This window comes from Hyperoodon ampullatus, assembly GCF_949752795.1.
Source record: "Hyperoodon ampullatus genome assembly, chromosome: 6".
Classification (NCBI taxonomy): Eukaryota; Metazoa; Chordata; class Mammalia; order Artiodactyla; family Ziphiidae; genus Hyperoodon; species Hyperoodon ampullatus.
Window position 1 is genome coordinate 90237169 of NC_136919.1, and position 16158 is coordinate 90253326.

Here is a 16158-nt window from a genome sequence, read left to right on the forward strand (position 1 = left end):
ATTTTTCTCCTTGTTATGGGTTATATTTTCCTTCGTCTTTGCATCCCTAGTAATTCTAGATTACATGTCAGATATTGTGAATTTTACTTTACTGGTTGCAGGGCGTATTTGTATTTTTTTAACTATTTGTAACTTTGCTCAAAGAGGTAGTTAAGAAATAGTTTGATCATTTTGAGGCTTCCTTGTAAGCCTTATTAGGCTGCAACTGAAACAATTTAGTCTAGGGCTAATTTGGTCCCACTACTAAGCCTATACCCATTGAATACTCTGTGTATTGAATACTCTAGTTGATGCTGCATGTATTAAATTATATCAAAACATATTTGTATAATCTTAAAGCAATAAGTGCAACATAAAAATATAAAAAATTTTAAAAATTAACTTTTATTAAATAAAACAAAAATGTTTTCTTCTAGTAATTGTAGTATTTTAACATATTTAAATACTGCATCCCTATGAAATTCATTTTGTTAATAAATATGAAAAGAGAATCCACCTTTATTTTTCACAGGTGACCAGGGACTTGTTCAAACACCAACATTTAACTGTATTACACAAAACATTATGCCACTGGTTTTTATGGGTTATCATTATAATTAACAGCTTTATACAACCGTTGTCTTGTGCTGTTTGTTGTTCAATGTCTAAAAGTATTGTTTAATATATATATATTTTTACTTTTAGCAGTTTAAGCCAGGAGAGTAAATCCAGTTCCTATTACTCCATCCTGTCCAGAAGCACAGGTCTTAAGTGAAATTTAATACCAAAGAAACAGTTCCAAATTTTACAACGGATCTATCACTGGTTGTTAGCATATCTTCCCACACCCAAGACACCAAGATACCTTCTACTCACTGTTAAAGCTTTATGATGAGCAAAACTTCCACCACTGTGCTTCCTTAGCATGTGAGTATATTTTTAATTTACTGGTTATATATATTCTCTAATTATCCATTATTTTGTCCTTCTTTTTGATTAGATATTGATATCCACATTTTTTTTTCTAATAGCTCACAGAAATTTCTCTCATTAACAACACCAATAGAAATAACAATAAAAATCGCCTTGGGGGACCAAATTTATATCACATTATCAAGTTTTTATTTTGCTCCCATAAAACTTCTGCAAAATACAACCACTGTCTATCATCAGTATCATTAGAACAAAACCAAGTCATTCTAATCTCAAAAGCACAATATTTTATTTAACTTAATAAATTTCACATTATAAAAAATTTCTCATAGCATCATCCTTAATTCCTCAGTATTCACTAATATTGGGGGATTTTTCTTTCAGTTATTTGAGACTAAGGATGATTTTATTCATCTCTACAACCTGGTATATATATGTACAATGTTTGTCAAAAGGTGGATATTCAAAAAAATTCTTGACTAAATTATGGTAATTCATGTGATCAGTTCTGCAGTTCTTAAAACTTTAAATTACTTGTTAATTCTAAGAGAAAGTCAGATAATTTTTAGAAGGATTTCCAAACCATGCTAAAGTGTCAGCCTTCATTTCCTTGTCTGAGGGAAACAGGAGAGAAATAGATGGTTTTAAAGTTCTCCAAGCTTCTGTGTCCTTTATACATCCACAATTTTAATCCTTCTCATTTTCAAGATTTGCTAAATTATTTGAGGTGATCCATTCTCTTATTAAAGTTACATATTTTATGTCACATACTGAGCATATAAACAAATAACTTACTGATAAATGACAATGCCCATAACATCAGGTTAATCTGATTTCCATGAAATGAGCTATAACTTCAAGAATATTAATTCATCTAATAAGGGTGATGATTTACATAATGTTGCCTAAAATATTTCTCTTGATTATTTAAGAGAGTTTTCCTAGGGGAAAATAGCTGGGAAGTCTATAGAAAAAAAAAATACAACCATGATTAATTTAATTCCAGTCTAAAGGACTCCATATATAATGTATTTGAGAAAACCAAGTCACTATTATAGATTCAGATAAATGGTTGTATATATGAGATATTTTTAATGTAACCCAAATTATAAGAAATAGTTTTTTGGTATAGAAGCAACCACTCTTTTACCTAAAGGAAAATATAAAATCTGAGTTCATTGAAAATTTGCCTCATTGCCCTCTGTTAGTTTGTGCCTGCCCCATCCTTAGGGGCCCAGTTAAGGACTATTCTATCATCCATACATCAGAAGAGAATGTCTGTGTTCTATGTTGATAGTCAGTCTAAACAAATATTTATACAGTTGAGATCAGAGATATAAAATGTCAGTTCCAAATCCACCCATGATGGCACATATACCAGACAGATGACAAAGGTTATAAAGGCCTGTGAAATACTTGAATCATATTTTGCAACCCTTGAAAGAATTCAAGTTGGAGATTAGCGGAAACCAGGCTGAGTTCTGTCCATAACCCCCTTTATCTGTCTTCTAGCCAACAATATGAAAACCTGAAGCCAAGCTGACAAATAGAGTGTGAAGGGCCTTCTACTGCATTTAAGAAAAAACTGAGACTTGCTATAGGTAGAAATTATCTTTTCTATTACTATTATGGTTGATGTTGTTGTTATTCATAGAAATAATGGGAAAAAAACCCTAAATAACATTATTCTGCTGGATTCTTTACTATATGCAACACAATAAATTAACTCGCTTCATATTACACTGGGCATATAACATGAAAACATGTGCAGAGAACAGAAATCAGTATCTGTACAGACAAATGCCCCTGTGATACAAAAATCTATTATTTTAAGTCCAGACAATTAGATCTATTAAGGTGTAAGAGTGTTTCAGTACAGTCCTGCTAAAAGTAAACCTTAAAAGTAAATCGAAAAAAAAAAAAGGAAAACTGATGCCAGTTAGATACAAAATATAAGATTATGCTATGTATATGGGACAGGATAGAACTCTGAATGCACTCACATGTAGGGAAAGCAATATTAGTGACAAATCAACTAATGTCCTTATTGAGCATAGACGTTCCAAGAAGGGTGAAGAGTACTGTATATTAGATGTAAGACTCATAATATTCAAGTTAGTTGTAAAAGAAACAAGGTAAATGCTTTCAGTCAATAGGATAGGCTGAACTGATATTGAGAATCCTTTCTTCCAATCTGAACACACAGTTTGTTATACTTGTGTTTTCTTTTATATGTTGCTTTTACATGTAGCAACACATAAAAAGAAAATGAACAAGCTTACAAAAAATGGGGGGATCCCCAGTCTCAGGATTTAAGGAGAAAAAACAAATTCAACATTAGAATAGTGAGGAGGAGTTGAAACCAAGAAATTCAAGGGGGCCCTGGAAATAATAAGCCTTGTTTTTGAGGGCTGGCTTTAAATATCTGTTGTCTTATCAGAAAACAGGTAGATGCTGTTGTCTTATCAGAAAACAAGTAGATGCTGGAAAACAATAGAATAATATCTTCAAAGTACTGAGCACATATAGCTGTCCAAATAAAAATTCTACACCTCATTTTAAAAAACTACTCAAGAACAAGAAGTAAAGAAATTTTCATTCATAGACAAAGAGGAATTACCACCCACAAACTGTAACAACAACAACAAAAAATGACTAAAGCAGTAGCAGCAGCTATTGGAATTGTCTGAAGGCATTAAAAAATATTCTGATGCCTGAAGCCAACACTTGGAGATTTTTTTTTTTTTTTAACCAAAGTGATCTAGGCGGTGTTTCAATAATGGGAGCTTTAAAAAGTTCTCACATAATTCTCATGTGTTTTAGGCAAGATTGGAGACCATTGTACAAAGAATGTTCTTCAGTAAGAAAGAAAATAAGCATAAAAAGAAGTAGGAAGGTGCACTGAACAGTGACCAGCAAAGAAATCTGTAATGTTGGAATGAATCTGAATAACGGTTGAGTGTAAAAAATAATAGCCAATGAGGGTATGTACAAAGTAAAACTAAAACACTAGATAATATACTGAAATACTGGAGATCAGATTTAAAATTTGAGGGGTCCATGAACCGCTTAGGAGGAAGATGAGATAATTAGTTTTAGACTTTTTAAAGTTAGAAATATATGTCAAATTTTTCAGAAAACACTAAAAATGAATACTTCATATATGATTCATAAAAAGGTAGACCATAAAAAGAGAATGAAAAATGTGTTTAAACGAAGTTAGTACCGGGAGGGATAAAACATGGAAAAATAAAGGAGAAATAGATCAATAATCACAATACATTTGATCACAGAGACAATAAAAATAAATTTAAAAATTCCAGTTTATGCTGCTTACAAAAGACATATATAAACTATTTTTAAGATGCAATGCAATACTTCGCTCAAAATAATTAATTATATACATGATAAATGATTTTTAAGATTACATATTTGGCATGATGACATGTATACAAATTTTTAAAACTCAAAGCAATCATGTGTTTTTCATGGATTCATTTGCATATAGTAAAAAGTTCAAGCATGGATTCAAAGTATTTATATTCAATTCATGATACCAGTTATCTAAGAAAATGGGACTGAAATGAGAATAGAGAGGAAAGAAATGTGTGTGTATCTGTGTGTTTGTGTGTGTGTGTGTGAACACATGTACAACAAATATGTGCTTCTTTCACAGCATGATTCACTGTATTCCATCACAATATTAATAAGATTTCATACAATATGGGCATCTCTGCAGAAATTACAATTGTCACATGCTTATGTGTATTGGGCAATGAGCTCACCTTACTATTTCCATCCATTCTTCAATTAAAATCTAGAAATGTGAATGGGCTGTTAGAATTTAGTTAGTGAGCCAATTATCTTTACAGAACATGCTAGTTATGCACAGCTTTTCCTTGGCTTAACTATGTTTTAAAATAGCAGGCATTCATTTTACGTCTTTAATTGATGGCTATCACACACAATTAGTTTGAAATTTCTTATCAATATGCTTGAAATATATTTGGTTGAATCATTGGAGTAATCTTTTTTGAACTTACCCGGAAGTATGTGTTTAGCCTTCCTAAACACAGTGGCACATTTCCAAATACAAAGTAGTTGCATTAGAATTATTCCTAATATGAAGACATTCAATATTTGTGGCAACAAATTTTCTCTTGAAAACTTAGCTTCCAGATGGAAGAAAAATAAGGGTAGAAATGTATTTAAAGGCAAATTTGAAGATGAGAAATCAAAATTCACATTCCATAGTGAAAGAAAAAGGGTTAGTAATTACAGAGAGAAAGGCAAATACAATGCAAAAATTATTGGAACATATTTTGCTCAATTACAAACAAACTTACATGGTAAGTTGTAGCTTCCATTATTGCACCAATTTGTAACATATTTTAATATTTTCATTTTGAAATGAAAATTTTAAAAAGTCATCTATTGTTTTTTTAGAAAGTATCTAGATTGGTTGAAGTGAAATAACTTTCAGAAAATGTGTTAAAATGGGGCTACAAAAGACTTAGGAGGACATAAGCTTGGTTCTTATTATTGACAGTTTGCAAATCAGCCATGGGGATACACATTATTTCCAATTTAAAATGAATGATGATTCTATATACATATATATGCATCTTATCATATTGATTATAAACCAAGTAAAATCTCATGAAATCTAAGTATGTTTGAAAAACTTAAACCTATTTTTATGTTTTTCCAAACACTAGAAAATGAAAGCAATTTCTGTTGTTTGTCATTTTCTTTTGGACTCTCTTGGCTTCCTGAAAATGATTATGTCAAGATATTGGAGAAATATTCATAGGAAGCAACAGAGGCCATGAGAATAGAGACCTACACTGCTTCCTCATTAGAAAAAATAAAATAAAAATTCCTGTCTATCCATTTCAAATTACACTCAGGGATGCTTATAATATAGAATTTGAAAGTTGAATACATACTAGTTGTCAAGTAGTCAGCCCCGTTGATTATTCATGCATTCCCTCCTAAGTATGTTGTTCTTAGAATTCAGAGGGGTCCTTTAATCACACCCCCCATCTTGACCACTCACATCTCCAGATTTTCCTACTTCACGGCATATTGGTGTTTAACTTATTAAACAAATATTTGTTGAACAATTACTATGCATGCTAAGCAAAGGGGATCAAAGATGAATGAATATTCATTTGTCTTTAAGGAGACACAGTCTACTGGAGAGAGGCAGAACTGTGAACAGATGACTGCATAAAGAGGCAAAGTCAAGTCTTATTTATTCAGAGGAAGAAGTCCCCGTGATCAAGCAACAAGTAAAATCATTTCAGTGTGCAAGACATGGATTTGTGATTGAAAATGCACAAGCATATTTATCTTATTATCCATCATAGATGATCACCTATTATAATCAGTGAGATTTCTTAATGGCACAGCATCTAGAGGAGGACGTCATGCATGAACCTGTCATATTCAGAAAGTAAGGAAGTGGCACAGTGGGAACAATTCAGGAAAGTAAATAAACATGACAGTAGATTTAAAATCTACTTTAACTGTTCTTACTATTATTAATCTATTTGGGCAAGTAGTAGTTTTCATTGATGTTAGCATTTTTTCATCCACGACTTGAAATCAGACATTAAATATTAATATTATAAAAATATTACAAATCGAATTCATTCACAAATTTATAAAAATAGATCAGCACCAGAGACCTATTTATTGGAAACAAAGTAGGTAGAACAATGAAACTCATTTATAGTTCCTCCTCAACCAAAGTGGACAGAAGTTTTATATGTAGAGGTCAATCCTGGGCCAGAGGCTATTTAATATTTTCATCAAGTCTAGGATGATAGAAAAGCATGTGGATTTAGTCATTTACAGTTCTCTTTAGTTGATAAGACTGATTAGTACTTTGTCAAGATCAAAATTCAACATGACCGTAATATGACCTTGACAAATTGGAGAAGTGGTTTAAAACAATGCAATTTAATAAGTCTAAGGGTCAGATATGGGCTTTAAAGGGATTGGGAAGGAAATGGAAATTATAATAATGTAGGTGATACCATGCCAGTGAGAATGCATTTGTGTGTGTAATATAATATGTAACAAATAATATTGAGTATGACTTGAGTCAAGAATATAGCAATAGCTTTTATTTTTTTTCTCTCTCTCACCATGGCATAGTGCTTACTCACAAATATTTCTAATACATTTCATCAAAATTTCATCATTAAATCCTGTATCCCTGCTGATAAAATTAAAAGTAATTCTAAGATATATAAATGAAGAGAAGGGTATAAAGGTACAAATAAGTGGGTGAATATTAAGGAACTTACTTTGTATTGTGCTTTACAAATACGATTTATGCATTTATCTTGTTACTAACACATTCATTCATTCATTCATTCAGCAATCATTACATATTTCTAGAACTTCTACTATGTCCCAGGCACTGCATTAGGTGCTGGTAATACAAGGTGTGGAAAAGCAAGCATTGTCCATATTTCTTAGAGCCTGCAGTCTAAAGAATAATTACTAATTGTAGTAAATATAGACAGGGTACTATGAGCCATGGAACAGGGAGCCTTTCTCACCTGGAAGGATGAGGAAAGGCATCCCTTGTGAAATGTCTTCTTAACTGAAGTATGACGTAGGTAGCCTAAGGGGACAAGGGAGTAAAGGAGTAAGTATTTCTTGCAAAGGGGAAAGCAAGTGTTAAGAATTTGAGCTTCAAAAAAGGAATGCTTCACGTTGATATTACAGTCTCAACAAATACAATTAAATTTCTGGTTGTTAATACATTGCATAAAAGTGGAGGAGTGGATTTCTGCCAAAATTAGGGCATATAGTTAGGATTAGAAATGTGCTCTGTGATATCAGTGACTTTAACATTGCAGTGAGACTGGGAGAAAAAAACGTACAAAGAGGCTATCCTCTGGACCCAATGGCACTGATGTACATCAAGACTTTTGCTGAAGTAGAAAACCTGCTATTGATATTGAGATGCTCTTGAATGAAACAATGATTTCCAATAAGAGTTCCAAACTGAAACTCAGAAAGACCAACAATCTGACATGATTTAAATTTGAACTGCTTCTCAGATAGGCAATTTATACTTTGGGGTAAATGGAAACTGGGTTTGGTTTCACTAATGATATCAATGACATTTTGCTATTAAATTTGGTTTAATATTTTCATTTTACAAATCCCTAACTTCAAAAACTCTCTAAGGGAAAGTAAGGGGAAAAGGATAGGACTAACTTGTTTAGTTACATTACCTTGAATTTTACATTTAAATTGAGCTGCGCTATCTCCACCAATGCTTGACTAGAAGCCTGCACAGTGAGTAGTTGTAATGGAGGAGATTGGCTCATTTTAATGGCCACATCTGATGGATCTCAAAGAAATTCAGGTAAAACAACTCTCTGCATAGTTCATAGTCAATTATTTATACTTACAGAAAAATGCCAAAGCCTAGAAAACTTTAAATGGTGGATAATCAGCAACATTCACATTTTTCCTTGAGGTTTTCAGGATTGTACAAACACATTTAGGCTTTGAAAGACACGTTTTGGAACTTTACTGGAGGTATTCTAAGAAATACCTTCATGTTAAAACAATCTCCAAATATTTTAGGAATAACTAGTATCTCTCCGTAAATAATTCATGCCTTAATTAATTATTATCATTGTTAGAAATTAATACTGAAGTATTTCAGAAAAAGATGACATATTAAGAATGTGACACTGCTTCCATGTCATCTAAGAGCATGAGGATATCTCTATTATGAAACTTACTGCATTTTGCTACAACATTTTTGTCTATCTTCTCTTCCAGATTACAAGCTTCTTAAAAAATAGACTGTGCACAGATCTAACTTTCTGGCCTACATTTGCAGCACTGGAGACTACTATTGAAATATTAATTCAAAGGATATTTTAGAAAACATTATAGACAGAACTCTACCATAAAAGAGCATATATAAATATAGCATATTTTCTGATGTTATTGAATCATCTTAAATATTGGTTAATGCAAATTTCAATCTCTAAGGCACTTCTACAACATACCTGAAAAATGATCGTCATCTTGTACTTGATTGTCCTCACTGAGAAAGAAATTGCCAACTCAAAATAAGTTTATTTCATTTTTAGGAAGCTCTAATTGTTAGAAAACTCACTCTTAAAATAAGTTAAAATCTCTATTCCTCAACTTCTATGCATTTTCTTGGTTTTTAAATTAGGGGCAACTTGATCTTTTTTTGATTTTACAGCTCTAACATAGCTAAAGCTGGCATTCAGGTCCTTTGCCCACTTACCTACTCTTCATAATTATTTTATTAAAAGAAATAGATTGTGGTATAATATAAAAAATATACTAACTTGAATGTACACTTTAATGAATTTTGACAAATGTAAATATTTTGTAACTCTGTTTCCATCAAGGTAGACAATTTTCCTATTACCCCCCTTTGCAGTTTTCCCTTTCCTCTTTGCAGTCACTCTCTACTCCATGTTTGATACAGGCAACTGCTGATATGTTTTCTGTCGCCATAGATTCATTTTTCCTTTTCTAGAAAGTCATATAAACAGAAACATAAAGTACATACTCTTGTGTGTCTAGCTTTTTTCTCAGCATAGTGTTTCTGAGATTCATCCTTGTTGCATTCCTCATAATTCTATCCTTCTACTGCTGTATGATATGACATTGTATGGATATACCACAACTGGTTCACCCATATAAATCTTGTTGGAGATTTTCTGATGATGGCCATTCTGACCGGTGTGAGGTGATACCTCAATGTAGTTTTGATTTGCATTTCTCTAATGATTAGTGATGTTGAGCATCCTTTCATGTGTTTGCTGGCAATCTGTATATCTTCTTTGGAGAAATGTCTATTTAGGTCTTTTGCCCATTTTTAGATTGGGTTGTTTGTTTCTTTGATATTGAGCTGCATGAGCTGCTTCTAAATTTGGGAGATAAATCCTTTGTCAGTTGCTTCATTTGCAAATATTTTCTCCCATTCTGAGGGTTGTCTTTTGGTCTTGTTTATGGTTTCCTTTGCTGTGCAAAAGCTTTGAAGTTTCATTAGGTCCCATTTGTTTATTTTTGTTTTTATTTCCATTTCTCTGGGAGGTGGGTCCAAAAGGATCTTGCTGTGATTTATGTCGTAGAGTGTTCTGCCTATGTTTTCCTCTAGGAGTTTGATAGTGTCTGGCTTTACATTTAGGACTTTAATCCATTTTGAGTTTATTTTTGTGTATGGTGTCAGGGAGTGTTCTAATTTCATACTTTTACATGTACCTGTCCAGTTTTCCCAGCACCACTTATTGAAGAGGCTGTCTTTTCTCCACTGTATATTCTTGCCTCCTTTATCAAAGATAAGGTGACCATATGTGTGTGGGGTTATCTCTGGGCTTTCTACCCTGTTCCATTGATCTATATTTCTGTTTTTGTGCCAGTACCATATAAATGCTGGAGAGGATGTGGAGAAAAGGGAACCCTATTGCACTGTTGGTGGGGATGTAAATTGATACAGCCACCATGGAGAACTGTATGGAGGTTCCTTGAAAAACTAAAAATAGAACTACCATACAACCCCGCAATCCCAGTACTGGGCCTATACCCTGAGAAAACCATAATTCAAAAAGAGTCATGTACCAAAATGTTCACTGCAGCTCTATTTACAATAGCCAGGACATGGAAGCAACGTAAGTGTCCATCATCGGATGAATGGATAAAGAAGATGTGGCACATATATACAATGGAATATTACTCAGCCATAAAAAGAAACAAAATTGATGTATTTGTAATGAGGTGGATGGACCTAGAGTCTGTCATACAGAGTGAAGTAAGTCAGAAAGAGAAAAACAAATACCGTATGCTAACACATATATATAGAATCTAAGAAAAAAAAAAGGTCATGAAGAACCTAGGGGTAAGACGGGAATAAAGACACAGACCTACTAGAGAATGCACTTGAGGATATGGGGAGGGGGAAGGGTAAGCTGTGACAAAGTGAGAGAGTGACATGGACATATATACACTACCAAACGTTAAATAGATAGCTAGTGGGAAGCAGCCGCATAGCACAGGAAAATCAGCTCGGTGCTTTGTGACCACCTAGAGGGGTGGGATAGGGAGGGTGGGAGGGAGGGAGACACAAGAGGGATGAGATATGGGAACATATGTATATGTATAACTGATTCACTTTGTTATAAAGCAGAAACTAACACACCACTGTAAAGCAATTATACTCCCATAAAGATGTTTAAAAAAAAATCTTGGATATTTTGGTCATATCCAGTTTTACCTATTATGAATAATGGTGTTACACATTTTTGTGAACAAATTTGTGTGACATAAGACTTCATATCTCTTGGATAAGTATGAACTATTAGGTAATTGCTTGGTCATATGTAAATGTATATTTAACTTTAAAGCTTTCATGCTACAAGCCCATTAACAATGTATTCATGTTTCTCTAGGTCCACACCAAAACTTGATATTAACAGTTTTTTAAATTTTAGACATTATAGTGGTATGTAGTGGTATCTCATCATAATTATAATTTGTACGTCTTTGATGGAGCAATCTCTAAATATATATAAATTATATATACTTAATATATATGTTGTATACAATATATGTAAATATTTTAATTAATTTTTTTGGAGTATAGTTGATTTACAATGTTGTGTTAGTTTCTGCTGTACAGCAAAGTGAGTCTGTTATACATATACATATATCCACTCTTTTTTAGTTTCTATTCCCATATAGGTCATTACAGAGTACTGAATAGAGTTCCCTGTGCTATACAGTAGGTTCTTATTAGTTATCTATTTTATATGTAATAGTGTGTATATATATATATATAAAATGTAATTAGGCACTTAAAAATAAAAGGAAGACATGCAAATAGCCAATAGGCATATATTCATGGATACATATACTTTACATTTATATATATAACATATCCATAAATATATTTTTGCCATTTTCTCCCATTGGATTGTCTTTTTATTTTTGAAGTGTAAAAATTCTTTAATCTGTATCTAAGTTCTTTGCCAGATATTGATATTGCAAACATTTTCCAAGTTTGATCTTTCCTGTTGATTTTCTTAATTTTGATTTTTATTCAGCAGAAGTTTCCCTTTCCTCTGTGGCTGTCACTGCCTTGTCAGGGTTGGGTTCTGATCCCTAGTCGTTGGAGCAGAGGCCGTCAGACCTGTTTCTTAGCTGTGTTTCTGATCTGCGGTGTGAGGTAGGGAGGACTGGAGCACCCCCACTGGGATAGAAGCCATTGAGTATTCCTCCTCTGGAGGTGTTCACCTGTGGGTATGCTCTGTTTTGTCTCCTTTCCGCCCATTGTGTAGGCTTACAAAGTACACTGCTGTTGGTACTGCTCTCAGTCCCACCTTAACCATGGTTATGCCGGCAACTGGCCCTGGTGACTCAGGCATCATTTTCACCAGACCACTGGCCCAGATCCACTGAGGTCAGGTCCCAGGACTGCAGTAATTATGTACCTGGACCCACTATGTGAGATACGGAGGCAGCTCAGACTCTGGCCTGGCCAAACCCCAGCATGTATGTGCCCACAAAACCCACAGCTGCTAAAGCCAGACCTGTCTCAGCTGCAGGAGCACTTGTCCATTGGGATGTTCCCAGGTGCTGAATTTAGGAAGCCATCAGAGGAAGTGTAATGCCATGATTTGCACAGCCATGAGGAGAGATTTCAGCTCTTCTTCCTTAGTTGCATGTTCCCTGGAACTCAGCTGTGGCTTCAGCCCCATCTCTGCATGTGGGCCACCCACTGGTGTCTGCTCCCAAGGCTGCTGCAGCACACGAGCTTGTCAGGCAGGAGGATGTAGAAGCGGCAATCAGGGCAGGCAGGCTGCCCAGGTAAGAGGGTGCTGGGTGGCTATGGGATGTACGAGCCTGTCAGGCAGGAGGGAGTCAAGGTGGCAAGCTGGACAAATGGGCCACCCAAGCAGGAGAGTGCTGAGGTGATGATGGCTGGGGGCCCGTGAGCCACTCTGGCAGGAGCCCTTCCTAGTGCCTGTGGAGGCAGGGGCCGGTGTGTGAGGAGAGAGGCTGCAATGGGGGCCCCGCCCTTTGTGCATCACGCAGCAGTGGCACTTTACTTCTCTGCTGGTCTGGGCTTCCTCCAGGAGCATTCCTTGTTGTGGAGCTCCTCACTCCTATCCCCTTGAGCTGTCTCCTCACAGCCAACATCATTCCCCTTCCTGGGTCTGCTCTTCAAACCCCACATTCCAACACTCAGCCCCCGTGTGCACCAGTGGTCCCCAGTGGCTGGGGCTTGCAGAGCTGTGGCCAGACCACTTGTGTAGGCCTCACTCTCTCCTGCCTGCCACAGACTGGTTGCTGCACTGTTCTCTGAGCCACCAAATTTCTCCTTCTGCCCCAGCTTCTCTCCCCGCTGCTTCCCCAGATGCGGGAACCTCTTCTCACCTTCAGCTCCGCTCCCCCGCCCAGGGTCACAGGTCACGTCCCACTTCATCTGCTCTTCCTTTTCCCTTCTTCTTTCTTTCGTCCTACCTGCTTACGTGGGGATCTTTCTTGTCCTTTCAGGTGCCTGAGGTCCTCTGCTAGTGTTTATCAGGTGCTCTGGGAGAATTGTTCCATTTGTAGATGTATTCTTGATGCATCTGTGGGGAGATATGAACTCCACATCTTCCTACTCCTCCGTCTTCTTGACTGACTAATCAGCAGTTTGAGTTTTAAAAGGCCACTTTTTCCCCTTTTTTAACCTTGGTTTCAGGCTCTACCTAATTTAGCTAATTAGGCTCAGTCTCAGGTCATTGTGGTCTATTTACATTTCTGATTTGTACCGATTTGCAAGACAAAGACAGTTGCTTTTAATTCCCCAAAGAACTGGCCTGTCACCTAAATAATATTAAAAGATTGATTTGCCCAACTACGTTTTCTTTAACTTGCTTTTCTGTATCAGTGAGAAGATTTCCAACTAGACTGAAATTTCAGAATTCTATAGTCTAGAACTTTATGGTTTAATTTATCATACCTTCAAAACTTGCATAAGGCATTCAACAAAGACCCTCTTTCTGAGTGCACAGGTTAGACCCAGAGTAAAGTCTCCATTATTTATTTTTATTATCCCTTAAATATTAGCTGTCAGTTTTTACTTTATATTGTATAGGCTCAGGTAATCCCACTGGTTTCCTTTAGTATGTTTAATTAATATTTCCTTCATATGCCGTCTTATAATATCAGGCAGGGGAAGAATTCCCCAGTGAAACATGTCTACCCCACACAATATAATTAGGCAAAAGAGAGGTAATTATCTTACACAATGCCCATTTAAACATACCAATTTTAAAAAGACTCTGGGGTCCCCAGAGAGTGGTTGAACCAAGGGACTCAGGCACTTTTGTCAATCTTTTAACTTGATTAATTGGTCTAACTTTTGCCCCAAGTAATTGTTGGTCAGGTATCTCAGTGTAATTTTACGTGTATAAAATTTACATGTAATAAAATATACGTACTTTAAACTGGGGTAAATAGGGCAGACTTGTTTGGGTCTGGCCCTTTAATGTTGATGACAAGTAGGAGATCCCTTTGGCCCATCCAATCTTAGGTAGTATTGTATCCAATCTTTGATTTATCTCATTAATGTCTGTTTTATTTATCCCACTTTAAAATAACCATCTAAAGATTTCTTATTCATTTAGGAGAAGTCCCTTTAAAATTTCCACCTTGTTGGGACAAAGTTTTTAGGCTTTTCCTTCAGTTTTTTTCCCTGTTACTTAACCTAATTAACAATAATTATTCTAATGTTTTTATTAGCATCTGTAAGACCCATTTAGGGGAAGCAGAGACCACAAATAAGGTTTCCCAAACCAATTTTTTGGGTTTGTTTGAAACTAAAGGAGTTTTTAGGTTAACCATTATATGACTAATTTCCAGCATTTCCGCCCCCCCATAGGAGCCAATGAAACAGCTGTTTATAATGAGAGCTCTCTAAAAATTTACCAATTTAGAAGTTTCTCCAATTTGAAGGATCCATCATCTGGTCATAAATGAGGTATACCTTAATAGTGACTCAAACCAATAAGACGCAAGAGGCTTCCCCACAAAAGAGTGTAAAGGATGCTGTCTAAATAAGATCCAGAAAGTTTACTCCCAAAAGTAGTTTAAGAAAGTAATGGTCTTTGTTGTACAGGCTGACACAATGAAGGTTAAGATGGCAAAAAGCCCCTGAGAGTTGTACAGTCAGACAAAAGACTGCTCAGAATCCCAGTCTATTTGACTGGCTGTCAAATGTACACCATATAAGTACTTTTGGATGGTAGTGACCAAGTTCTCAAGACACACACACACACACACAGAAGAATATCAGAACACTTACATTTCAAAGACACAGGAAGAGAAATGCAAGTTTCCCCTAGAAAGCCTTTTGTTTTTTTGAAGTCAGAATTCTGAAAAGATGTTTTTATCGAGCCAGCTTTTTCTAACTTAACTGCATATGCAATAAAAGAGTCCTATCTTAGTCATTTTTAGGGCAAGATTTTCTTTAAGTCCCAAGTAAGTAAGCACTTGTAAATGTAAATTTTGTATGGACATAAACCTGGCCAGGATATCCGTTGGAGGCTGGAAATCTGTTGTTCCTTTTTCTTTTGTATTGAAAGCTAAGTTCCCCATTCTGAGTTCAATTTGTGAAGATCACTTTTATTTTGACAAACTCTATTAAAGTAGCCAATTCAAGGAAGACAGGTTAGTCTTCCACCTAATTACCCAGTCCCACTTTTACTCAGTGTCTTTCACCTGAGCAAAGTCTCCCCAGTCTTTCAGCTGAGGATAAACCACACAGTGTCTACACTGAGCAAGATCTTCCCAGTGTCTTTTAAGTGAGGCTAACCCACTTGAGCAAAAGTCTTCCCAGTGTTTTTCTACTGAGGATAAGCTCTCAGTGTTTAAACTGAGTAAAAATCTTCCCAGTGTCTTTCACTGAGGATGACCCAAGTACTTCTTCTTGAAACCAAGTTTCAAGGATAACCTACTACTCAAGAGAAGAGTTGAACACCACTGAATAAAACTTAGGATCATCAACCAAAACTGGAGATCCAAGAACCAGGAGATACTCACCCAAATTCGTCTGGACTCTCTGAGAAAGCGGACAGGCCCAAGAAGCCTCTGCTGGTGCCAGGACTCTGGATCCTCATAGAGTTCAGGCAAAGAAGAAAAGTCTGCTCTGGGCCCCTTCATTGGTTGCCAAGACTGCTG